The 21,749-nt window shown below is 35.1% G+C and overlaps 1 non-coding gene and 1 pseudogene across 1 annotated transcript; both read left to right on the top strand.

Annotated features, from left to right (window-relative positions):
* Positions 1-21,749, top strand: part of LOC108475074 (mitochondrial outer membrane protein porin of 34 kDa-like) — an 89,094-nt pseudogene that overhangs the window by 510 nt on the left and 66,835 nt on the right.
* Positions 11,918-12,022, top strand: LOC128290807 (small nucleolar RNA R71). Its single transcript, XR_008280593.1, has one exon. It is a non-coding gene; the product is annotated as a small nucleolar RNA R71 (small nucleolar RNA).

Genomic DNA, 21,749 nt, shown 5'->3' with positions numbered 1-21,749 from the left:
GAAGACCAAGAAAAAAATGACCTTTATTATTGAAGATAGGTTGTTTTGTTACAAGATGGTCCTTTCGATTTAAAGAACACTAAAGCTACATACCAACAATTGTGAACAAGTTCTTCCAGAACCAAATTAGGAGATGCATGGAAATATATGTCGATGACAGTTTGGTTAAAATCGTTTCCATGGAACAACATATAAATGACTTTCAAAAAGTATTCACAGTACTACACAGATACAATATGAAACTCAATCTGAGTAAGTGCACCTTTGGAGCGAGCGCCAAGAAATTCTTGGGTTTCATGATATCCTATAGAGGAATCAAGGCCAATCCAAATAAAATCAATGCAATCTTAAAAATGACTCCCTCTAGAACCCTAAGGAAATTTAGTAATTAATTGGGTGAATAGTTACACTCAATAGATTCATCTCAAAGATGGCTAACAATTGCCTTACAGTCTTCTAAACATTGAAAGATCCTTTCCAATGGACAGAAAATGTCAGCAATCTTTCAAGCAGTACCGGAGTGGTACTCTGCTCGTAGCATCTCCCTCACCTAGCGACTTATTATACATCTACCTTACTGCGTCTTATGAAACATTTGTAACAATATTGTTTAAGGAAGTCGAATGAAAACAACACCCAATATTAGCATGGTTCTACAGGATGGGAAGTTGAATTACTTCTGAGTTGAAAAGATTGCCGTAATCCTGATCATGGTCACAAGAAAACTTTATCCCTATTTCCATGCTCACCTTATAGCGTACTATCTAATCGACCAGTTAAAGGCAATTTGGGTAAAGTTGACAACACTAGAAGGATAATTAAGTGAAGTGCTGAAATAAGTGAGTTTGAATTAGAATTTTTTCCACAGAAAGTAGTCAAAGTTCAATCCATAGTTAACTTTGTAGTCGATTGTTCATTTTCCCAATCTTCTAAAGCTTCTAATGGCAGTAAAACCATTAACAGTCCAACAAACGCACCCAAAAAATTCTTTTTGCAAACCCCTACCTGCTGAAAGAAAAACCTTGGATTCTCTATGTAGACAGGTTTGCAAGAAAAAAGGGTTTTGAGGCTAGAGTTTCGCTAATAGGACCCAAAGGAGAAGAATGATAGTATACTATATCTTTTGCATTCTTTACCTCAATAACATTGTTGACTATGAAGCTCGAATAGTGGGACTAGAGCTGGTTTAGAAGTTGAACATTTGGAATGTCCAAGTCCATAGATTCCCACCTACTAACAAATTAAATCTAGGGAGAGTATGAGGTAAAAAAACCTGCACTGGCCAAATACTACTCTTTATCCATGAATCTATTGAAAGGGTTCCTAGAGGTTCATGTAAATAAGGTCCCTAGGGGAGAGAATGCCAAAGTTGACACTCTTTCAAGTTAAGAGCCAATATTAACATCATAGAAAGGTGAAAAATTCTTTTAGAGCACAAAAGTTCTAAGTTAGGGAGCAATAGGGCAAAAAAGCATCAAGAATGACAACCGGGTCGCAACATAAGCTTTTGGGGTTGCAACACAGTAGAACGAGCTTCAGACTTGAAATTTGAAGTTGTGTGTCACAACACACATAGCCTATGTCGCGACAGAGCAGTGACAAGGGCCAAAAATTAATTAGGGGTATTTTTATTTGTGTAATCCATATGTATCAGATTTTAGGCTTGTATTTGACCTAATTAGGGAAACTAATGATGCCTATAAATAGCAAGCCTTAGGTTGAGCTATGAGAGGTGGTTTAGAAAGCCATTCATAGGGTTTTAGTTAGTAGATTTACTTTTAAGTAAGATTTTTAATTAGCCTTTATTTTATTTTGTAAACATTTTTATTTCTTGTTTTTAACTTGGATTCTTTTTGAGTCCAAGTCTTCGTTATTAAGTATTTTAGTATTTTTCTTTCATTTTTTGCTTGTCAACATCGATATCTCTCTAGATGTTAAAGGAATTTGCAAAATTGACCATATCCAACTCATCAAACAAATGAATTCCTATTTCCCTCTCATTTTATTTTAATTGTGTGTTTTGAAAGTTTAGTTATAGCCACCAACCAGCATCGAGAACACCATTCCTAGTGTTTTGAAAGTATCATTGGTTCTTATTTGTCCACCCATACTTTGTGGTCTGTCTAGTCTCTATCCATTGCAGGAATAATCTATTGCAACCAGAACGATGAGCTTGTTTAACAAACCTGAGCAACATCAAGAAAGAGGTTAGACTTTCCAAATTTGTGATTATATTTTTATATTTTGATCAAACATTTGAATTTTCAACTTATAGTGTGTTGAGACTGTTGTCAGTATAGTGAATGGCATATGGGCATAATAGTACAACCCCAGATAGTGAGCCATCAGGGGAGAATAATTTCAAAATACTTAGAGAGAAGGAAGCTGATACCTACCTCACCTAAATTAAAAGAAAAAATACCTATTCACGAAAGGGCATTCGAGTCCCTAATGGCATTAGGTAGCAAGATAAGGGACTTAGTTCAGTATCATAGGTGGGACAGTTTTTGTCAAACCTTGATACAACTGGCTTACGTTCCCATTGGACAAGAATTTTATACATCCTTAAAAAAAATAGAAGCCAAGCGACAATTGGGTGAGTCGTGGTCGCACGTCATTGTTAGGGGCATAGAAATATTTGTATCACCCCCAGAAATTTGTAAATATTATGATGTTCCATTCTACATGTATGATTTTCTGCAAAGGTCTAATTTAATTTTTTTACCAAAATGATCTGCAATGAATTACACTAGCATTTACATCCTTTTTACACGTAACTTTAGCTTGTTTAATAGCTAAATCAAAGCATATTAGTATATATTTAGGTTTTTCATACTTAAAGTAGTAATTTAAGCTTTCTAGTAGTTTTGATTACATTTTATATATCTAAATGAGGTTATATAGTCTTCTAGGTCAAGTCGGGAGCTAAAGATGCTTATTCGGGCCAAAACTGATGCCTATGTTGCGACACCAAGACATTGATGTCTCAACATCGAAGACAGAAGGCAGAAACAAGTTTTGGAGTAAAACTACCTTTGATGGCATGACACAGCCCTCCTATGTCACGACATACCCCCTATGGTTGGTCGCAACATTGTAGGCCTATGTTGCAGCCAAGCCCCTGCGTAGCCCAAAAACTCTTGCACATTTTAATTACGGTTTTAAGGGAAATTAGGAGTACCTATCTTAGTCGAACTCTAAGAACTTCAAGAATATTTTAGGCACTTTAATATTCTAATTTTAGCCTATATAAAGGCTATTGTAATAAGTTTAAACACACAATTTTAAGGAGACAAAAAATATACTTAGGGTTTTTATTTCATCGTAGTTTCTACTTAAGGTATTTTATGTTCTTGTAATAAATTTCGAAGTGAGGCTCTCGCGAGTGGAGATTATTTTGGAGCCACACTTTTATCGATAAATCCATAAACATTTATTTTCCTTTATTCTATTTTTTATATCTCTTTCTTTAACATTTTTTAATTGAATGTTTGAGTAAAGGTTAGAATCAATTTACGCTTTATACATATCTTGCATGGTTTCAACTATTCTAATCTTATTAATTGATTTAAGGATAGAGTTTCTTAGCGGATTGACAATTTGATAGAGGAAAAACTTAAACACTAGATTTGACGACCATAGGAAGTCATTTAGGTGGGAATTAACCCAAAATTTGTATGGCCTATTCGTGAACACCTTAACCCCGAACTGGTCTGGATTGTGAAGTTTAAATGTTAAGTAGTTATTGCTAACTCATTATTCTAACAGACGTATCGAAGATCTTACTAAAGTATCAGCTAGTTGATTGATTAAAACTCTACATCAATAATTAATTAGGTAAAACAATTGGATCTAGGCTAAAAGGAACTCGGGTAGTCAAAATAAAGAATAGGAAAAGTTGATACATGAACCTAGGAGTAGATTTATGTTTAGTTAAATTTATTTAGTTTAGTATTATCATATTGCTTCTTGATTAACACTACTACTTCATGACTCGAGTAGATTAGTAATTACTTTTGGTAATTGGCTTAATAGAAGTTTTCCCCAAACTGCAATCCCTTGGGTATGATCCTCAAAATACTTACCAAGTGTTTTGTTGTAAACAAACTATATTAAAACTTGACCTGTATACTTGCAGACACCACCTTTAATCCATATCCTTAGTTGTAGTATTCATACTCTGGACATAAGTACTTCAAGAGATGGTCAAGTTAAGTTGTTGACGTCGTTGCCGGGGATTGTGACGGTGATAATTGTTAATAAATCAATTACTTGCAAATAATATTAGTTGAAAGATGAATGAGGTAGATAGTGTACTAATTTTTATATTAATTAATAGTGTTTTTTCAATTTTTTATTAGTATTTACCTTGTTGACTAGATGATTTAATTATCGAAAATTTTGATTACAGGTGGTTTCATGATGAAATAACCTCTTGAGATGACGAATGGAACTACATAATAGGATGGTCGAACGAAGTCGCGACAAACCAATGGAGCAATAATACTGAGTTTGAGAACAATGAATACTCACAAGGACCTCTTTATGAGTCGTACGATAAAGACAATGATATACCTAACAACTCAAATGAATATCTTTATGATTTGCATACAATTCCTTCATGTGAAACTACTAAGCTGTCCAACTCCAAAAGATTATCAAACATGTCCAACATGATAGAATAGATGAGAGAAATGCTCCAAGAGATATCTAAGGTGCTATCTCTAAGGGAAGAGGTCGTGCATGATGTTTCCAACCTTGATCCAGAGGACCTTTGTTTTAACATTGACCCCTTAAATTAGACAATAATAGTCAACAAGAGTCTAGCATTGAAGATCATATGGATGAATCGAATATGGTCGAAGTGGTCTCTGATCCATTGGCATAGAATCAGACATAATAGTAGATGTAGCCACTGATGTAAAAGTAGAAGTAACCACTAACATGGAGCTTAAGCCAATTTTAAATGGAGGTGTAGAAGAGCGAATACACCTTTTGGTTGTAGCAAAAAAGGTATCAGCCGAAGAGATCAATGATTTTGACTCATTTTCATCTCATAAGGTCAACAAAGCTTGGGTGACCAAAACTTCACGCGACATAAAGAGAAGGAAGCTTGAGGCAATAATACCCCAAAAAATGATTTGGGGTTGGTTTAGATTTGGTACTAAGTGGCTTGTAATGTAGATGTCGCGACGGTAAAAAATAAGGCAATACCAATAGAGTCTACTGGAGAGGTTGGTTTATATACATCGATAGATGAACAAACATTAGATCAAAGTATCGAGAACCAGCTGGAAGTTCTTCTATGGTAGCGACACGGATCATCTTGATTTTTAAAGAAATTCTATTCCCTGTTTTAAATTTTATTTCATTTTTATTTTCATTTTTTATTTGTTTATTTTATTAATCTTCGTTGTGTTTAGTTTTCCCACAACAGGTGTAGATACCATGGAGTGATAAAACTGAAGAATAAATTTTGAAAAAGCCAGAAGTTGGGCTCGATGTCACGACATTGCACCCTAATGTCGCAACATCCTAGACAGAACGTACTTTGCAACATTGAAGGCCCAAGTTCATCTGAATATTTTAGACGTTCTGTCATCCATTACCGACACTTCTTTTTATTTTCTTTATATTATTTTTCATATTTATTATCGTAGTATATATATGTTTTAGGTACTCTTTTTGTCTGCTTGGAGCACACAAATCCCGAGATTATCGTTTCAACAAGGATCCAACCTACTCAGGGAAGTTTTCTTCTTTGCACTTTAGTTATTTTTCGTTAAGGGCATTGTATGTTCTAAAGTGTGGGGGAAAATACAAATGATTAGTTTGTGTGTTTTTATTTACTTTGCTTTAGTCGATTATTTATAAAAAAAATATTATTGCTTTGTTGCATTTTGCTTGGATTATATTAACACTATGAATAGTGGTTGAAAATAATAAAGCATGTAATAATTTTTGTCAAGCATGAAATTTTTTATTAGTATGAGATAATTTGATTATTTTTTAAGGGGAATTGATTAAGTTACTTAGTTAAATTGTATAATAGATTAGAAGTACCTAAGTAAATGCCATATAAGATACAAGTCTTTTAGATAGTCGTAGAGACATGAATGCTTGAATTGATTATTATTCATTAGGTTTAATATAAAACATGTAAGAAATTGTGCATGGTGGATGCTTAGGGATAACCTAGGCATTATTTGAATAGCCAGTTCTCAAATGACCATACGCTAATGCTATGAATCCCTAATCTCCTTATTTGAGCCAGATAACTCCTTTTTGATGAACTAGGAAAATTGAAACCCAAAAACCATACATAAAACTTGAACTCTTCCTTATCCTTTGTCTTTTAATACATTACGGAATAGATGTCAGGCAATAGATTTTGAAGGTTTAGGTAGATACATAACAATGGTTTCAAAAAAAAAAGAGCAAAAAAAGGGAAAAAAAATAATGTGATACAGTGATTATAGGAAGGGCAAAAATGCGTGACAAAGAAAAATTTAGAAAAAATTCAAAAGTAAAAATAAGAAGAAAAGGTACAGAACAGAAACAAAAGCTTTGTGACTAAGAAAAGATTAAAAAGTCACAAAAATGAGAAAACACAGTCATCAATACACCAAAACTGTAACGCCCCGTACCCGAGACCGTTGCCGGAGTCGAACACGAGGTGTTAACGGACTTAATTCATTTCTTAAACAGCTCATACAATTCATTTTAAAATTTCCCAACAAGCTGGCTAACTGCATCACAGTTGCTTTAAAAATCATATCTTGAGTTCCAAAACTTGAAATCCAGTTCTGTAAATTTTTCCTGAAACGAGACTCATACATATATCTACTAATTTTTTTTCAGAATTTTTGGTTGGGCCAATTAGTATAGTTTATTAGTTAAAGTCTCCCCTATTTCAGGGTTCCACTACTCTGACCTCTGTGTATTACAAATTAGATATCTCCCTGTACGGAGCTTCAATGACTATGCCGTTTGTCTCTAATAAAACTAGACTCAATAATGAATCTGTAAATATAAATCATGACTTATAATTATCTTTGTAAAATTTATGGTGAATTTCCAAAGTCATAACAGGGGATCCAGAAATTGATCTGGCCCTGTTTCACAAAAATTTAAACATCTCATAAAATATAGCTCATATACCTTTTTTTCTTCTTCCATATGAAAATAGACTCATCAGGCTTCGATTTCATAACTTATTCATTATTTAATTCCATTTCTACTATTTTTAGTGATTTTTCAAATTCACGTCACTACTGCTGTCTGAATTTATTTTGTGGTAAATTTTACCTATTTCATGGTTTCCATGGATTAGCTAGCAATTTGACATACATAGCACCAAATATGATCATGATTAGCCATTCCAATGGCTAATCATTACCAAGAATTTCCATACCACTCAATAACCATATCATAAGACCATATATACAAAATGATTATAATGCTATACTCAAAATATACAAGCCTTTTTCGTATGGCTATACGAATATACATTACCAAAAGATACTTAATTAACAACAAAGGTCAGTCCTATACATGCCATTATCAAAGTTCAACTAAAAGAGTACCAAAAAGGGGCTTAGATAGTGTGGATGACTTCGACTTTGAGATCCCTGAAAACCGTAGCTGACGAACAAAATCTACAAAACATAGAATTAAGACAACAAAGTAAGCATTAACATGCTTAGTAAGTTTTAAGCATTTCATTTAAAATCAAACATTAAGTATCGCTAAGTTCATACTTAAACTGTAAATCATTTGACCGGTTGAACACAAGCGTACTAGTTATAAGGCTGATTGGCCTAATACATACATGTATACTCACAAGGCTTTTAGCACATACTTTACCGTACTATTTAGCTCATACAATTAAATTTAGACATATACTTCCTTATAACAATGAACATCAGCCAAATAGACCATTCTCTTATTCGTAGATACGGTACTCATCCACACACATACATATATATATATACAAACTGATAAATACATATGTATATATATATATATCTAATTATCATTCTTTATATTAATGGTTTGTTTCAAAAACATCAATCGACATATGAGTACGTAGTACGTGCCTGGCTATCTTAGTGTATCATACCAAATCAATAGTGGTTTTCTCGAATATTCAAATTCACGATTTTACTCAAATCACCGGCGTTAAGCCTGCTAGGTTTAAAACCCGAGTCCAATCACTAGCACAAAGCCTTTGGGACTATTAGCCCGAATATAATTCCAGCACATAGCCGGTGAACCCGAAGTTCGAATATGATTCCCGCATATAGCCTACGGACCTTAAGTCCGGATATAATTCCCGCATATAGCCTACGGACCTTAAGTCCGGATATAATTCCCGCATATAGCCTACGGACCTTAAGTCCGGATATAATCACCATATATCATGTATATATATTCATATTTTACCACATCTCATTCTACATATCACAACAGTAGTCATTTCCACATTCAAAATAAGCTTCATACGAGTACCATTGTTAATATTACGGTTCAAACATCATAGAAAATTCTCACATACTCCTTCTATCATTCAACTTATCCTATAATGATCAATCATCTATGAATCATATAAATAAGTTATTAATCATACACTTTATTCAAATAAGACTAAAAGATCCAGCTTTACACTTATCCAAGTATCATCAATCATTTACTAAAGGTGATTACTCAAAATTTACCTCGGTGTTTTGAACAGTTGTGGATAATCTACTCGGCTGCTTTCTCCTTTCCCCTATCTGATTGAGACCCCTTTTGCTCTTGAGCTTAATTTAGAACAAATAAATTTATTTAAATTACTTACTCGATTTTACTTTTTAGTAGTCACAATAGACAATCATATAAACTTCAATACATATACATAATGCATGCTTTTAATATTATAATTAATTTTAATTTTTTTTTGTTGGGTTATATTATTACCAACCAAAGACCGAATATGCCTATCACATAATTAAGTTATTTAACACCTAACTCACATAGCCAAAGTATATATATATAATCTTAAGGTCCAAATATGAATACCCCCAAAGTTCTCATGACTTAACCCTTAACCACATTTTGCCGAAAATTCTTTGAATTTCTAATAGCATACACATATATAACCAATTTGGAGACTCTATTAACCAAACATACATCCGGCAATAGCCACAACAACTTTACAAGTCTAATTAGAAACATTTTTCATCATTTTAGCTTCGTCTATTAACTCCCAAAGACCGAATGCACAATTATACAAATGATAAAAATTAATGTTAAATGTCATCAATAAATAAAGCCATACACACACACTTATAAGCAAATTTCATCCTTACATAGCCTATAGTTCTCTCACCACTCATTCCACAACCTAACAAAACTTCAATTCAAATCATTAGCCGAATATCAATTGACTTAAGCTACCTTTAAACTTTTACTTATCACCTCATACCAAACTATCAAAATGAACTAATTATAATTATATAAGTACTACCAAAACCGAAACCTATGCATAATATTATTTCTTATGCCCAAACCAAAGACCACATTCGGCAACTTTCATCCACCATTCTACCAAACACAACCGATTACCCATTCTCTTCTTAAATCTAAATTCGGCACCTCTAAACAAAATAAGTTAAAAATTTCAACTTTTATGCTAACATAACCAGCAACTTAACACATCCACATAACTAACATGCTAATAGCATCAAGGCATCAACTAAAATTTTTAAGCTTCTTAGCCGAATCCTAACTCTCCAACAACCCCAAATCCAACCATGAGATAGATAGAATTTAGACTAATCATCCAAAGGATGTATAAACTTCCAAAAGTAACATTGAACATACCTTAATCTAGAGAACCACCTTGGCCGAATTTTTCTTCTTTTTATTCCTCTAGTTACGGCAATGGAGGAGCAACATAAGCTAACTTTGGTTTCTCCTACCACTAACCACTATTATTTTATTATCCATATTCTTTATTTTATTTTTAACACAAAATATTAACATAAAATATTTATAATATGTTTTAATCCATAACATGGCCGGCCACTATCTAAAATTTGGCTAATTTGACATGCAAGTACAAGCATTTTCTAACATGCATTAATAGACCACTTTAACCTTTGCCTAGCACATTTCTTAATTTTCTCACACAAGTCCTATTTAATAAATTTCACATACTATATACAAAATTTAAGCATGAAATTTTCACACATGCATATTCATATATAATAAGCATCAAATATGACTGTTAATTATTTTTTTTTATGACTCGGTTTCGTGGTCCCGAAACCACTTTCCGACTAGGGTCAATTTAGGGCTGTCACAAAAACTCGTTAAGTCGACCATAGTTGCTAGTATTATATTGTATCTTCTTACATGGAGAGATAAGGTAGGTGAGAGAGGGAGACAAAAGGCAATGAGCTTGGATGGGACATTAAGGAGGAATAAGGGGAACTATGTCATGTGTCTAACTATTTCTAGTATTTGAACCATTTTGAGCTTTATCTTTTTTTAAACTCATACCGTCCTGAACCTCAGAACATTACAAGTGTAACACCCCAAACCCGGCCCAGACTTTATGGCCATATCCGGCGTGTTACATTGAAGTGTTTTAGCGAAAATCGTGTTTTCATTGAAAACCCTTCTTAAAATAAAAGAAACCTTAATTAACCTAAAAAAAAATCTTTCAATTACGAAAGCCTTGTTTAAAACATTTGATTTTAAAAAAAAATGTAGTTGCGAAAACGTAGAAAACATACTATAATTTAAGAAATCCATGTTCAACTTCTCGTAATTACAATGAAAATAATAATAATTCAAGTAATAATAACATAATGAAAACCTTATTACAATCTGGTTTGAACACACTTAAAAAGAAATAAAAACTTAAATGCTTAAAAAGAAATCAAGTTCGAATTATCTTGCTAGCCGGCCACCCAGAGTCCCTCCAAACATCGAACCTTCTACTGAGCATCTCCTGAAAATAAAATAAAAGAGGGGTTGAGTTTTCACAAACTCAGTGTGTACAACCCTCGATGAAAAACAAGCATTCAAAGAAAAATCATCAAACATGCAATGCAATCCCATCAAAATTATCCATCCGCTACACACCAGCTCCGTCCCTCGTCACACCATGTGGGGATATAAATATCAACCCACCCAGCCCACACACCAATGGTAGCCCGATTGCGGAACTACCTTCATTTACATATTAGGCTTTAAAAGCCGTCGGTGGATCCACGATTGTCAGGCAACCATGCGACCTTCATATACTTCCTCCGTTCCATAGTTCCTACCCCATATGCAACCTAAGCAGAACATCATATGTATGCATGTCACATCCATAAAACTTACATTCAACACCGAGGGATATTTTGGTCATTTTTGCCCTTAGGGGCATTTCGGTAATTTTTTCGTAATTATGGTTTTCACTTACCTTGACCGGTTAACAAGTCCCGTGAGCTAAGATGAACGAATACTATGCACCAGGTAGGATTCCAGAGAATTGGAGATGGGTCATTTAGACCGCTTAAGTACCAAGCTCTCCTTAGACCCAGTCCTAGACATGCATATACCCGTTGCCACACCTTAACCCTTTGACTTGTCCACGGTCGCAATATATTAATTAAGTCTTACGTAGTTATCATATACAGGCCCAAAACCCCTTACAATGCCCAAACAAATTCACATACCTGTATCTGGCCCATTAAGCCCAATCATATTCATATGGCCCATTAGGCCCACATCACCTGTATATGGCCCATTAGGCCCAAATCACATTTATATGGCCCGTTAGGCCCAGTCACATTCATATTCATGCTTACATACAAATTCCTATCACATAGCATCAATGATCGTGATTTTGTAGAATGTTTGAACTTGCAACCATAGAGGTAGTCCATGGTGAGGACACATTTGCAGTAGGTCCTTATATCTCTCCCATGCATCGTAAAGAGTTTCTAAGTCTATCTGCACAAACGAAGATATATCATTACATAATTTGGCTGTTTTAGCTGGCGGGAAATATTTTAATAGAAATTTTCCAGTCATTTGTTTCCAAGTAGTAATTGACCCTCGTGGTAACGAGTTCAACCACTATTTAGCTTTGTTCTTCAATGAAAAAGGGAATAACCGAAGACGAATGGCATCGTTATGAAACACCATTAATTTTAAATGTATCATAGAATTCTAGGAAATTTTCCAAGTAAGTGTTTGGATCCTCATCCTGTAAACCATCAAACTGAACAAATTCCTGCATCATTTGAATAGTGTTAGGTTTTATTTCAAAATTATTTGCAGCAATAGTAGGTCTAACAATACTTGACTCAGTTCTTGTTAAAGTAGGTTTAGCATAATCATACATAGTACGAGGAGCAGGATTCTGATTTGCTAGTTCAAGGGGTATCGCAAGAGGTAGCTAATTGTCTTCGTTTTCAGCCATCTCCTCGGTTGGGTTTTGAATATCATCCTCTTGCTCGTTCTCTGTGTATCTTAAGCTTCGCGTTATTTCTCTTTGCTTTTTGCGAACTGTGCGATAGATTTCTTCATCAAAAAGTAGTGGTCCTAACGGGTTTCTTCTAGTCATAAACTATAAAAACCTGCCAAGATGAAGAAAAATTCGATTAATAAATAATAATAAAAATAAATTAAAATTAACTTGAAAGAAAAATAAATTGCTAAAGTAATAATAATTGAGTGTTCCTAATATCTTAGTTCCCCGGCAACGGTGCCAAAAACTTGATCGTAATTTTGTGATAGGTAAGTTTTATATATTTATAATTAATCATTCTTGAAACTAACTATTATCACGATGTAGGCAAGTGTACCTTTCGAACAGTAGTATAGTTTTAGCAAGATTGGATTGTCGAACCCGAAGGAACTAAAAGTACTAGTAATGACTGTCTTTTTATTATCTAGCCTAAGAATAAGGGGGTTTTATTTTAACTAACTAATTATCTAAACTAAGAATTCACAAAAAATAGAATTGGGGAATTACTTTTAGAAAAACGATTGAATTAAGACAATACCGAAGGAAGAATCCACCTAGACATCACTTGTTATTCTGACTCCGTATCGGACGATTTATTCATTTAACTTGTTCCGTAGAGATCCATAAGTTATGTTATTATCCCTATTCAAGACTAATAACGTCTAATGTAACACCCCGTACCTGAGACCATTGCCGGAGTCGGACACGAGGGGTTAACGGGCTTAATCCACTTACTTGCACAGTTCATTTTAAAAATTTCCAGACAACCGGCTAACTGTGTCACTGTCACCTTAAAAATCATATCTTGAGTTCCACAACTCGAAAATCAGTTTCGTAATTTTTCCCTGAAACTAGACTCATATATGCATCTAAAAATTTGTTTCTAGAATTTTTGGTTGGGAAAATTAGTACAGTTTATTAGTTAAATTCCCCCATGTTACAGGGATCAACTACACTGACCTTTTCGCATTACGACTTGGATATCTCCCTGTACAGGGCTTCAATACTGATACCGTTTGTTTCTACAGAAACTAGACTCGAAAAGGAATCTGTACATATATGGCATGACTTCTAATTATCTCTGGTTAATTTATAATGAATTTACAAAGTCAGAACAGGGACTCCAGAAACCGTTCTGGCCCTGTCTCACGAAAACTTAAATATCTCTTAACATACTGTTCATATGATCATTTCGTTATTTTCTTATGAAAATAGACTCGTCAAGGTTCGTTTACATAATTTATTCACTATTTAATTCCATTCCTACTATTTTTAGTGATTTTTCACATCCACGTCACTGCAGCTGTCAGCATCTGTCTTTAAGGTAGGCTTTACCTATTTCATAGTTTCCATGATTCAACTAGCCCTTTAACATAAATAGCACAAAATATGATCATGATTAACCATCCCAATGGCTAATCATTTCCAAATATTTCCATACCTCTTAATGAACAACATACAATGATTATAATACCATGCCCAAAGTATACTTAAGCCATTTTCGCATGGCTAACCAAATTTACACAAAACCGAAAGGTACATGACCTACAACAAAAGGGTAGTCCTATACATGCCATTTCAAAGTTCAACCAAAAATATACCAAAAGGAGCTTTGATAGTGTGGGCGACTTCGACTTCAAAAATCCCGATTCCGATAGCTGAAGAACCAAAATCTATAAAACAGAGAATAAAAGAAACGGAGTAAGCATTTAATGCTCAGTAAGTTTGAGTCATGAATTTAGACACAACCAAAGTATAGCATTCATGTAGCTAAACAGATAATTTCATATGCACAAATTCTCAATATCATACTTACTTCACATTACCAACCCTTATATTCATACACAAAGATCAACTTAGCCAAAGGCCGGTAGCTCATTTATCAACTGAGCGAATACTTATTTGTAAGGGCTCGACTAATTCAAAGCACATACGAAACATACCTCATTGTTGGGATTTCACAAGCGTATTAACTGAAATTTTTACAGCAAGATCATTCATTCCCGAATCACGTACCTTCGGAGTTTAACCGGATATAGCTACTCGTTCAAATGCCTTCGGGACATAGCCCGGTTATAGTAACTCGCACAAATGCCTTCGGGACTTAACCCGGATTTAATAACTCGCACCATGCCTTCGGGCTTAGCCCGAAATTAGTAACTCGCACAAATGCCTTCGGATCTTAGTCCGGATTTAGTCACTTAGCACAAAGCCTTCGGGACTTAGCCCGAACATCATTCGAATAACCATGCACATTTATCAATAAATCATGACACATTTCGTATTTCATTTTCGTTAGCAAAACTCTAACACAAGGCACTTATCACACTTGCAATTTCGCTCAATAGCCACACAAAAAGAGCATGATTTTGATTTGCTTAAAACATGATCTAATCAAATCATAATCTAAGTTCCATTACTCGAAAACTTACCTCGGATGTTGTCGAATGGCTTCAACGGCTGTTCGATCACTTTTTCCTTTCCCTTATCCAATTGTGGTCCTCTAAGCTCTTGAGCTAATTCAAACAAATTTAACTTATTAAAGTCTCATTTTGCTAGCTTATGGCGAATATGACAAGGAGTTTGATAGGTCATATGGCCACCTTTTAGCTCAAATACACAATGATCATACGCATTTTAATCACATCAAGCAATTTAATACAATTCATTCAACATCAAAAGAGAAGCTCAAGGTACTTAGCCCATATATACATTAGACATTAGAGTCACATATGTACGAAATCACTAATCGAATTCAACATACTAGCTAATATTTCCCTTAGCGAATTTTCTAAGTCAAGCTAAAGCCATCAATAGGCTACCAATGGCCGAACATACACATCAACTCATGCACTCATTCATGTGGCCGAACATACACATCTATGCTAAGGCCGATTGCAACACTTAATACATTCTACAAATATGGTCACTTGTATTGACTAAACACCATTTGTTTCAAGTTCAAAACTTGGCTAATACACATATATACACTATTAAAGCATCCTCTCCTTTCCATTAATTCAACACATGCATTACCCATAATATACAAAATTATATTCGCCTTAGCACACAACTTGCTAGCCGATTCTTCTCCATCTAGCAACTAATGCACATACGAGCTCATTTGTTAGACTCTACTTCATCTAACAACAACCTTATTTCTCTTCTATTTCCTACCATGGCCGAATGCTCAAGATACCTCAATATCAAAACTTTTAACTTGGGTTGCTTAAAGAGCTTGGTGATGAGTTCAAATTTATCTAACACCTCAAGCAACATAACACATCCCTTAATCTAGTGAACCACCATAACATCAAACACCAACCAAGAAAACAACACCCAAGGCCGAGTATCATCTTCATCACATAGTAAGATTTAGACCATGGGCTAGGTAGAACTCAAGCTAACAACTAAAACATGCATGCATCTCATGGACAACATCGAACATACCTTAGTCTAGCAAATCACCATAGCCGATTTTCTCAAGCTCCTCCCCTTCCTTTCTTTCCTCTATTCGGCCAAGGATGAACCAAAGGATGAACACTTGTTTTTTTTTGTTTTTCTCTCCTTCAACTCACGGCAATGGGGGCATGGATGAGACCATTTTTTTTTCATCACTCCTCCCTTTCATTATTCAATTACCATGCTCATTATTTTATTTTTCCTTACATAATGCATTAAGCCAACATGTCTATGACATGTTTCTTTTAGCCATAACACCTTGTCCACCCATGCTCATGGCCAAGACTACATATTAGGGGGGAAAATTGACATGCAAGTCCTCCCTTTTGATTACATGCACTATTAGATCCTTGTAGATTAGCCTATCACATTTCAAAAGTGTCACACAAGTCCTTTTGACTAAATTCACATGCAATTTACTAAATCGAAGCTTAAAATTTTCGCACATTCATATTCACATATTTTAGACCATAAATATCACATTCAAATAATTTGGTGACTCGGTTTAGCGGTCCCGAAACCGCTTTTCGACTGGGGTCACTTTAGGGCTGTCACATCTAATCCCTAGATTGAATAATTGAGACTTTTCTCTAATTAACACCCTAGGGTTGCATTAACTCGACCTATGGATCCCCTTATTAGGTTTCACACTAATCCAGCAAAATCTTGTCACCCTATCTCTAGGCACGCTATCAACTCCGCGTAATTATGACAAATGTACTCTTAGACATGGTCTATTCCTCCTCTAAATAAAGCTTATCTTGAATCAGTATCCTGAGATATCAAAAGAAGAATTAAGAACACATCATTAAGAGCAATTTAAATATTTATCATACAATTCAGAAAATAATAACAAGATTCGTCTTAGGTTTCATTTCCCTTAGGTATTTAGGGGATTTAGTTCATAACTAGAAAGGAAAACATCTCAGAAGAATAACGAATTCAAAACATAAAGAAAACCCAAAACTCCAGAAGGGAAATTGAGGGGAGATCTTTAGTCTTGATGGTGAATCTGGCTTCTAAGATGGATCAATCGGCTTCCCTTGAATAGTTCCTTACCTCATTTTCTTTGTTTCTCCTTTTCCTCTTCCTTTAGGGTGTATTTATAGGCTTTAGAATGCCTAAAAGCCTTCAAAATTAGCCTCTTCGAAATTGTACTCAACTTAGGCTCGGTAGGAACACGCCCGTGTACGATTGCTTTAGGCCGTGCTCGAGTTTGTTAGAATGGCATGGGCGTGTGTTCTACCCGTGTGAGTTGTGCTTCGATTCTGCCAAATTGACACGGTCGTGTGGTCTGCTCGTGTGAGGAAGTCCAGGCCATGTTAATTTCGTACGTTGGCCCATTTTCTCCATTTTTGGCCCATTTCTCGTTCCTTTCGCTCTCCTATGCTCACCTAAGTATAAAACATGAAATTAAGGCATTAGGAGCATTGAATTACCAATTCTAAGGAAAAATCATCTATAAAATGTGTTAAGCATGGGGTAAAAATATGTATAAATTACGGTTTATCAAATACCCCCACACTTAAGCATTTGCTTGTCCCCAAGCAAAATTCTCAACTCATAATTAAAATAAATTCTTCTCAACTTACAATTTCTATCGATAATATCTCAAAATAATCCATAGGTTATCATACATTGAAAATTCAACTAAAAGAACATCAAAGTTTCAAACATTCCAAGTTGAGCACTTTATCATGAAAATATAGGTGTCTCCCCTTGTCTAAGTAATTACCTATGATTCAAAATTTTATAGAGTTTCGCATCCTCACTAAAGATTCACTCAAATCACTCGAGGTGTTTAAGGACAATAAATGAAGCACTCAATAGTCAATAACGAAAAGTCATTACCATAGGCTTGCATGAAAATCAAATCTCCCCCACTATAAATTGAGATGATACATCAATCAAAAGGTCTTTAGAGGGTTGTAATGAGGCTTGGTTGGGGGGTGTTGTCACAAGCTGAAAGAAAAAAGTTAAATCGAGATTGAATTGAAAAATTACCTAACTAGAAAAATAACTAGTCATTAATCGCGTACAACAGAGCTTCTTCTCAGAATATGGAATTTAACTTCTTTGGCTCAAAAGATTGCTACTATTAATATGTATACATACATTTTTTTTAAGAAAAAGTTAAATAACTAAATATTAAGAACAGGACATAGCTAAGCAATTTATTCAAATCAAATATCGACAAAAATAGGGATCAAAATAATTGAGGGGATTTCAACAATAATGGGTTAAAGGTTAATATTAAGGGTAATACAAGAAATGGGTTGTTAGGCTCAAGGGGGTTCACTAAGGGTTAATTGTGAAGGTAGGCTTTTGTGGAGTGAGTGGGTTAAACCTAAGTGCCTTTCTCATTTTGACATATCAAATCAAATGGTGTGGTCTTGACATGCATAATCAAGCAAGTTCTAGAATAACAATTCAATACTGACGCACTCATAATGATAGTGAGCATGAAAAAAAATAATAGATGCTCTAAAGGCTCAAGATCTCACAAAAAATTATGGCTTTTTGATGTTTAAACTTGTGAATTCTAATTTAAGATAATACCTGGACTTGGGGAAACAACCTAAAATTTTTAAACTCTTAAAAATCAACTTATCATGCTTGATTCCCTAATGTCTTAAAGTTTAAAGAATCAATGCATAAATGCCTATGTTTTAATTCAAGATATATCAGTAAAATTCATAAATCAATCAAAATTTATCCTAAACATGATATGAGAGCTTTTCCAGAGAACAAGGCAATTATTCAGGGATTTTTCTGATAGTGAAATGAATACCCCCCCACGCTTAAGATGTACATTGCCCTCAATGTAGAAAGATAGATATAAGAATATAAAAATAAGATAGGGAGACAAGTGAAACTTCCTGAGTGATGAATGAATTTCCTTGAACTGGAGTTTTGGAGAATAATCGGCGTGAGGGTGGAGGAGGGTACTCTGGCGGTGGTAGAGGTTCATTAGTCCATAAGTCCTGCGCCAAAAGAATATTATATCTAGTGGTGGCTATGGTCGTGGTCAAGCAGGACATGACAGTCGTGGAGAACCTTTCCCGGTGGAGTTTTTAATTCCTATGTGATGATGAGCTTTGAAGCTTTTTATAACTGTGATAGTATTAGGAACTCTTTTAGAAAATATATAAGGAAGAATGATTACTTTGTAGGAAATAGCCGGATTTCAAAATTGTTAAATAAAAATTATAAATCCTAATAAAAATAAGATGAAAGAAAAAAAATGTAGTATTAAAATAAAAACCATGAATTTGAACTAACGATTTTAGCCAAAACTACTAATACTAAGCAAACTCAACCAAAATAATTAATTTGATAGCCTAATTTCATGACATTGGCATGGTAATAGCATGAGAATGAGCATAGTAATGTCATGGGTATGAGGTTTGCCTAATAACTCAATTTAACACGAAATGTATGATACATAACCTAAGAATGCAAATTAAATGATAGACTAATGAGCAAAATGAAAATTAGTAAGAGAAAAATGTAGATATTTTGATAATAAGCATTAGAAATAAGTACAATAGAAGTGAAGGGAGTAAACAAATGCTAAGGGAGAGAGATTGAACATAAAAAATAGAATGGGAAGCGGTGCACGGGCGTTGCAGGGAGGGCGTGTGGACTTGCAACGGCTAGGGTTAGGGTTTTTGGGCGAAGAAGACAATGAATAGTGCAGCCTATTTATAGATTTTGGGGCACATGGCTAGGGAACACGCCCGTGTTCCCCAATTTTTGCCCGTGTGACTCACAAATTTTGAATTTGGGCGTGTTTGACATTTTTTTCACGCCCGTGTCCTCTGATCGTGTGGGTGCACACGGCCATGTCGCACGACCGTTTTGCACGACCGTGTCTGGCATCGTTCGCTTCTCTGAGGCCCGTGTATGTAGGCCAACACCCGTGTTAATTTAACAGGTTCGCCCACAGTTGCTTGACATGGGCGTGTCACACGCCAGTGTTAATTTGACAGGTTCAGCCACGGGTTCAAGGCACGGGCGTGTCGCATGCCCGTGCTAGGTTCGCCCACGGGTATGTTGCATGATCGTGGTGATTTTTCATAGCCCGTGTTGAGGAAATCTTTGCCCTGTTTCCACACGATCATAAGCATGCCCGTCTGCTTGGCTGTGTCTGTGTGGTAAACCTGTATTCAAGAGCTCCGTTAGTAAGTTAAGTGTTAAACACTAAAATTGAAAGAAGTTAATACAGTTAGTGCTCAGGTTACCTTTCCGGAAGCACTTATTTATAGTCTAAGCTCGACTTACCTCTCCATTGAATGGTCATGGTGGTTCGAGGAGTTTATACTCATTCTCGCTATCATTCTCATCAAAATAAGGTTGTAGACGGGTGTTGTTTACCTTAAAAGTGCCGAACTTGGGATAACTTACCTCGACTGTGCCGAATGGGAAAATGCTAGGTACCATACAAGGGATTTCTTCATTCGGTTTGGTAGTGACAATGTGAGGATCTGCGGCATCTAATAATACTTTATCTCTAACCTTAAGTTGATTTGGGAAGGTATTGAGCTCGTTCTGGCGTAGTTTTAGTTTATCGTGTGTTCTTGGCTTATGCGGCCACCATTCATCTAGCTCCTCGATTTATAGCCTTCAATCTTCATGAATAGGTCCTCTGCTACTGCTTGAGAATGGCTAATATACTTCCTTCAGACTCATTTCCTACAAAGTAGGTTGCATCATATTGTCAGTATTAGTAGAATGGTTTAGACGATCACCTTAAATTTCTGATGTGTTGCCAGAATTACGAGCTTGATGGTGATTGTTTCGTCTCCCACACGGAGTGTGAGCTCACCTGTGCCAACATCAATAATCATTTTAGCAGTTGCTAAAAAGGGCCGCCCTAAAATCAAAGGAGTGTTGCTATCCTCCTCTATGTTTAGAACAATGAAGTCAACGGGAAATATAAATTTATCGATTTTAAGTAGCACATCTTCAATAATACCCCTAGAAAATCTTATAGTTTTATCTGCTAATTGAATGCGCATCCTAGTCTGTTTGGGTTTCCCAAGACCTAATTTCTTGAAAATTTTGTAGGGCATGACGTTAATACTAGCCCCTAAATCAGCTAATGCATTATTAACATCTAAACTACCAATAAAGCAAGGAATCGTAAAACTCCCTAGATCTTTTAGTTTGTTGGATAATTTATTTTGTAGAATAGCTGAGCAAACTGCGTTTAGCTCCACATACGACGCCTCGTCCAACTTCCGTTTATTTACTAAAAGCTCCTTTAATAATTTCATTGCGTTTAGCATCTACGATAGAGTTTTAATAAACAGTAAGTTAATATGTAATTTTTTTAAGAGTTTAAGAAATTTACCAAATTGTTCATCTGAGTGGTCTTTCCTTGTCGCGTTGGGGTATGGCACATGAGGTTTATATTCAACATTCACTGATTTGTTTTTATTATGACCTACCTCACTTTGATCTCTGCTCACCACTATTTCTTGCTTCGGTTCTGGCTCAAGCTCAACGAATCCTTCTTCATCTTGAACATTAATCACGTTGAGCTGTTCCCTTGGGTTGGGTTCAGTATTACTTGGCAAGCTACCTTGTGGTCATTCGAAGATTAGTTTGGAAAGCTGTCCTATCTGAGTTTCGAGCCCTTGGATTGACACTTGGTGATTTTTAAGTGCTATCTCGGTGTTCTGGAAATAGGTTTTTAATACCAAGAAAAATTTAGACAGCATCTCTTCAAGGTTCAGTTTCTTTTCCTATTGATAGGGTGGTTGTTGAAAAC

Source organism: Gossypium arboreum, chromosome 3 (genome assembly GCF_025698485.1).
Source record: "Gossypium arboreum isolate Shixiya-1 chromosome 3, ASM2569848v2, whole genome shotgun sequence".
Taxonomy (NCBI): domain Eukaryota; kingdom Viridiplantae; phylum Streptophyta; class Magnoliopsida; order Malvales; family Malvaceae; genus Gossypium; species Gossypium arboreum.
This window is presented reverse-complemented; position numbering and strand designations above follow the sequence as displayed.